Consider the following 6,791-nt stretch of genomic DNA (forward strand, 5'->3'; position numbering starts at 1 on the left):
CTCACTTAGGAAGTCATTCCTTACTCTTCTTAAGGATGACACTCGACTTGAAGAAAGTTCAAGGTATTACACAAATACTCAAATTGACTTGACCATCCCTAATTAGACACATCCTTACTAAATCGTGCAATAATTGGAACTAAAATGTATCTACAAAATAGAATCACCAAACAGGATAAATCACCAACTAAAAACACAAAAATTAACTCCATAGGGCACGAAACTTAGCCACAAAACTAAATCATTATGGGGGATGAATCACTGACTAAAAATGCAAAAAACCAACTCCATATCTACTGGAGGGCATGAAGCACCAAAACATACTCAAGAACTTTCCCAATGCTGCAAACCACAATAGCAATAAGAAAAACTTAGCAACTTAGAGAAATATAACTTTAGTCGAAAACTAATAAATTCAACACTCCATCTCGGCAGAGAATATCTAGGCATATATCACAAAGGAGAAACACTCTTACCAAGTATCATTAGGACAACTAAATTTTGAAATAAAGATTCCTGAATCCACCCAAATGTGACAATTTTAACTCGAATAACCCATGAATTACATCATCAAGGAAGAAAGTACCAAGTTTGACACCAATGTCAAGATCAAAACCACTATCATATAAGGAACCAAGCAACTCAAGGTAAAGAATCTCCTCTTTGCCAACTTAAGAAGAGGTCATAGGAAAGATCACTTGTCTCTAACTCTCTAACTCGACTAGAACAAAAACCACATCAGGACAAGAATAAAGTATCAAACTCCACACCAATACAAAGAGCAAACCAGGAAACAAACTTAACGAACCAGAAAGATAAATCCAAAACTTCTTGATACAAACATAAAAACCACTATCGACCGATGAACTAGCCAAATTGAAAGAATGGACCCCAAATTGACCAACCTCAGAAGTGAGCTATATAGATAGGAATAGCCAATAAAAAAAGTTTTGCAACTTGAAAGGAAAGTCCAAGAATACCTAATTCAATAATGGGCGGTATAACTAAACTGGCCAACTCTAGACTTATTACAGAACCACGGAATGTTACATTACCTTCAACACCATCAATCAATAACCAAAAAAATATAAAAACAACTTACCTCACCTTTCAATAAAATAGAAATCATCCAACCTAGCGAGATGCCTAAGCCAACAAATAAGAACTGCAAGGAAGGGGGAAAATTCTAACTTGATGATAATAGTCTAGCCATCTACCAAGCAAGGATCTATTACATCAAACAATGACAATAATAACAACAAAAACAATAACATAAATATTAATATAAGTTAGTAAGCGGTACAAAAATGAAAATCAATAGTAGGTACCATTCTAGGGCCACAATAAGGCCAATATACTAAGGTAAATGGGACTAAAATCCAAATGCTACACCCATATGGGAAATATCAACATAGATCTACTCCATTCACTACTAAAATAAATAATCTATTGAGTAATCACATAATCATGAATTCGATCAAGGAACACAACAATCTATATGAACTTATCAAGAAAGATAATCATTGACTGGTACAAAAACCATAATACACACTAAAAAGGTAAACTTAAGATATAAAAGCATACCTATCATAGTGAAATCTACAGTGACATATCTGATGGGTCAAAGGGAGAATAAATCTAAATAGGTACAAAATTGAACTAACCGACTGAATCACCAACTGAGGATCTGAGCGCACTCTCTCCAACTATAGATAGGCTGATCTAAATAAGATAAATGAACAATGATCCCATGTAGCAGTGTAACACCCCGATTCACTAAACTAGAATGCTACACAGTGCTCATGACATCGAGGGACCACAAGCTAACCCATGACTGATATTTGTACTTGTATACTACAAATCATGATATAATAATACGGAATATATTGAACTGTAAGGCCATAAGGTTCAACTAAATACAATTATGTGGGTGAAAATACCCAAAACAACTTAATCTGAACGTAAATCAGAACATAAATCTAAAAGCATCTAAACTATTTGAATAAGGAGTTGAAGGAAAATGTCTCCAACTAACTCCGTAAAATTGAAATGAAGAAATAAATAAATGAATCAAATCATATTGTCCTCAAATCAATGAGGACTCACTGTGTCTCTGTGACTGGAATGCTACCGCTACTGCTGAGCTGGAGCTCGTGTCTCGGAATCTATGGTGTAACATGAAAAGAAAGCACCATAGTGAAAATGGATCAGTACAAGTAAAGTACTGAGTATACGAGGAAAGTAGGCTGAACATAAAGGGTTTCATGCATAAACAACACTGACTGAAAAATATAAATGTGGAAGTGCAAACACACATATAGAAACTAGGACCATGAATACGTGATAGCATGACCTGTAATCTAATACATGGTTTACTAATAACTGTCATGACTGATACTGAAATTGATAACATGGACGAATGTATCTGACAGTCTTGTATATACTGAAATCTGAAAAATGCCCTGAGTTCTTTTACTGAGACTGATACTAAAACTGTGGGAAGTAGTGTTTAACTGACATACCCCATGTATGCCATTATGGCTAAGCTGGGATCCAATCTCTACCCCGACTGGAGGGGTGTCAATACCGTGCTACGGGTAAGGACAACTTGTGAGTGACCCTTATCTGGCGGGTACTCAATGAGAACGGTAGGAACCCTAAGCTGATGGGTTAAGCCACCTCATCAACCCTAATCTGATGGGTTAAGATGTCTCAACCTACGCTGGCTACATTGTTCCGGCACACAAGGATGACTACTAAGAATCACACCCTGAACTGGCGGGTGAGTTCCCATCCTTGGGTTCATTTGGTGCTAACCTCTACTCCCATCTGGAGGGACTGGTCATGAATAACTTACTGTGCATGACTTAATCTTACTAAATTCTATTGACTGGCAGAATGTTACTAATATCTGACAGCTGACCAAGATCATGAGGTTTTCCTGAATCACATAACTGACTGAAATCTATGAAATCATAGCTTGAGTTCGAATATCATGAAACATGGCATGGATCTAGGCACACAACTATAGTTTTTAGGTACAAGTACCCCCAGGACTCGATAGAAGGAAACTGACACACATTAATGACTTGATCATAAGAGTAGAGTCCATAATTTATAATATCATAAGTAGGGATCTCATACTAAGCATGGTTATCAACAATGTATTGCATGGAAAGGATTTCATATCACATGGAAGTACTTGCACAATCTTAATATCATGTTCATTGCATAATCATATTGGTAACACATACCAATAGCATGGAAGTTCCTGTGGATTGCATGGTTATCAGACAACTTGTTAATAAGTAGGATTTGCAAGTAAACATAGCATAATCTCATAAGAATAGTTCATGAGTATTCCAACAACATTTACAAGGCACATTATCAACATAAAAGTCATTGGAACATAAGGGCATATCGCGAATCCTTCACTTAGTCACAATTTAGCTATATTGTATGATTTCTAGTTTCTTAGGCATTTTATCAAACACCTTACATGCAAATCTTAAGAATAGGTGAAATCATCAAATTATACATCATGAACAATAAAATTTACATGTTTCCAACTCATATGATATCATGAAATTCAAAAAAACGTATAAAGATTCCATCTTGGGAATCACCTAATATCAACAACATGATCATTAAGACCCAACAATATAGAAACCATACTTTATAATGAAAAAGTGGGTTTTTGAGCTTTATGGATGAAAGGATCCATAAATCAACTCACGCATACCATAGAAGGAAGACTCTCGATGATTGACTGAGGAATTTCCTTGAAATCAGATCTTCAAGCTTAGTTACCCAACCCTAGTTGTTTTTCTCTTTTAGTGCTCTTGGATGATGATATGTAAGATGATAATAGGGTTGTAATATGTTTAGAAGCTATATATTTCATAGGGTTACGTTTAGGGACGTGTAAGGAGTGCTAAAAGACTTAATTACCCTTAAAATAACTCAAAATGGAGTGTTTTTGGCATCTGGAACTGACTTAGGCGGCGCCTAAGTGATTGCCTAAGCTAGGTTGGGCGGAACCTAACCAATCGCCTATGTTTGGGTTGGGCGGCACCTAACCAATTGCCTATCCTTACTGTCTCTCATGAAAATTGGCATAACGTTTCGCTCGGATATTTGATTAAGGTGAAATTGGTATCGTTGGAAAGCTGATTCGATTCTCTACAATTTGGTGCATCTAAATAAGCCAAAATACCACATTAACATCAAGTTATACTCATTCAAAGATAAACCTTACAAAATCGAACACTAAAACTTGATGGATTCAAAAACTCTTAGCTTGTATTACCTTAAGTGACTCATATGAACATGCTTAATGCATCATAAGCTATCCTATCACTAGGAGATTCATTGTAAGTCATGTACTCAAGTATGAATCACAGGATAGGATATTTCATACGTAGGAATACTTATTCACTTCCTAGCTTAAAAACATGCAGGGTATTACAAGGAGAAACTCTCTAGACCAATGATCTGTCTCTCTACAGTCATAGCAAACCCTTAAAGTCCTAACCTGGCGAGAAATATAAGCTGACCCTAATTAGTTGACCAACTGACTTTGAGAGAACTATTTAGTATAATGATCATCCTTTCCATAATCATAGCTTACCTTAATAACTCTAGCCTAGCGGAGAATATATTCTAACTCTGTTTGAACTACTACCTCTCGTCTGGTCATTCTCTAGACTAATGTCCTATCTTCCCACAACTATAACAAGCCCCTAGAATACTTTGAGATCTGCCTCTGCTAATAAACAATGATCATCATGGCCTAAAGACCTATATCGAATACTTTTCAAGGTCTAATGAGAAATCTTCCCGCGATGACCACTATGACTAACCTGATAGCTACCCATAGTCTAAAATACTATAAGCCTAGAATCGATAGGTTAAAAGTGTAGCTGAACTCCAGCAGAATTATCCTCACTCTCAAATAGAATACCAACAAAACTATACTAATAGTATAGCCTCTTATTGCAACCTTCATAAGTCTCAATACATGCTCTATCTAAGTCCTTCACATGATCAGCAACTTGAGAGATGGAATATCTAGTTGCTATTAAGTGCTCCGACACCAAATGGAGTGTTAATGCTGATTCTCTAATAAATCCATACACTATGTCCTGCTCAGAAGGATAGAGTATACAAATATGTCTAGACCACTCAAAAAATCCACTCTCATACTCAAAAACCTATAAAGAACACTGATGAACACCAATAAAACAATCTATAGCCTCAAAATTGCTTGATGAATAGGGGGTCATCCCTGGATGTGAGGGATGTGCGAAAAGATTTAAGATCCCTAATATTGAACCTCAAAGGGATGAAGTAGTCATAAACTCCGCTAGTGCCTAAGATGGCCCTAAATCCTTTACCCAATGCTGAAGATCTTTGACAACCTCACATTTTTCGTCTGGGATAGAATAGAGTCAATGAACATGTTTGAGGCTCTTATAAATATGGACATACGATAAGGAATCAAGAAATGAATTTCCTAAGAATGCCCTGTAGCCTTCCAAATATAGGTTATGGATATGTCTGTACCAATCTATAAGACTCCTCTAGATACTAAGCTGTTATAACAACACACTGGTGAACCTGGTTCTAATACTAATTTATCATGACCTAGTTTCTCAGGTTATGATGGCTCCTACTATAACCCACTAGTAGTCAAGCCAACTCATAGTTTGGAACTATAAATAATTGACTACCAAGGAAGATAAACAAAAAACTCAGAATAAATAAAAGAATAGACAATAATACATAAGAAAATCCCATAACCTAGAGGAATTAGTACAAGATCTTCTACTATTAATAAGTGTACAAATTTTGGTACTAAATGAATAAATAGATACAACCATCTAGAAATATAACATAGAGATTATTCTTGTACAAAAGAGGAAGAAAAGGAATACTCTAAACTCCAGGAGCTCACCCTATGTCTCAAAACCATGGTTGTTCCGCACGACATACACAACAATGGTGATAACCCATACTATAATCTTTAGGCTGCAAAAGTGTAGTATGAGTACAAAAAACATGGTACTTAGTAGGTAACTGCCAATTGAGCTCCTAAGATAATGCAAAAATATTTGACATATAAAAAAAATAGAACTAAACCCAAATGTCCAACAACCACATATTAAAGCTAGTGAGATAATAAGGATAATTTATCCTACTTATATCCAAGAACTTCGAGAATAAGGCTAAGGAAGTATTAAGGATGAACTGCCCTTTTCTAGCCATACTTAGGAACCTTAACACTAAACCATATATCACTGGCTAAAATATGAATAAAAGGTGAAAGAGTATATATAATAGTATACAAGGCCAAGAAATAAATATACAATCTCAATAAATTAAGGAAAAAATGGATATACATAATACTATAGCTTCTACAAGTTAAACTTGAGGTACAACCTAAAGCAAGCGACTAGTATTTTAAGGCACCATAATCATAGAAAGAACTAGTGCTAGTATACATAAGGTTTCGAATCCATACATCTAATCATGAGATAATTACCATAATAAAGCAAGCATAAAGAATGAAATCGGAGTATTAGGGTCTAAAACCATAATGCCTAAACAATGGATAATCATGCATAATGACATAAACATAAGCTGAGGAACTAGAATCATAACTCAAATCTCAATGTCGGATCACTAACCAAGATGTCACCGACTAGCCATAACAATGAGCATAATAATAATAACAGCAATAACGACAATGTGAGTTACCGGCTAGTCCGGGCAAATAATACCTAACTGGC

This window comes from Capsicum annuum, chromosome 7, assembly GCF_002878395.1.
Source record: "Capsicum annuum cultivar UCD-10X-F1 chromosome 7, UCD10Xv1.1, whole genome shotgun sequence".
In the NCBI taxonomy this organism is placed as follows: domain Eukaryota; kingdom Viridiplantae; phylum Streptophyta; class Magnoliopsida; order Solanales; family Solanaceae; genus Capsicum; species Capsicum annuum.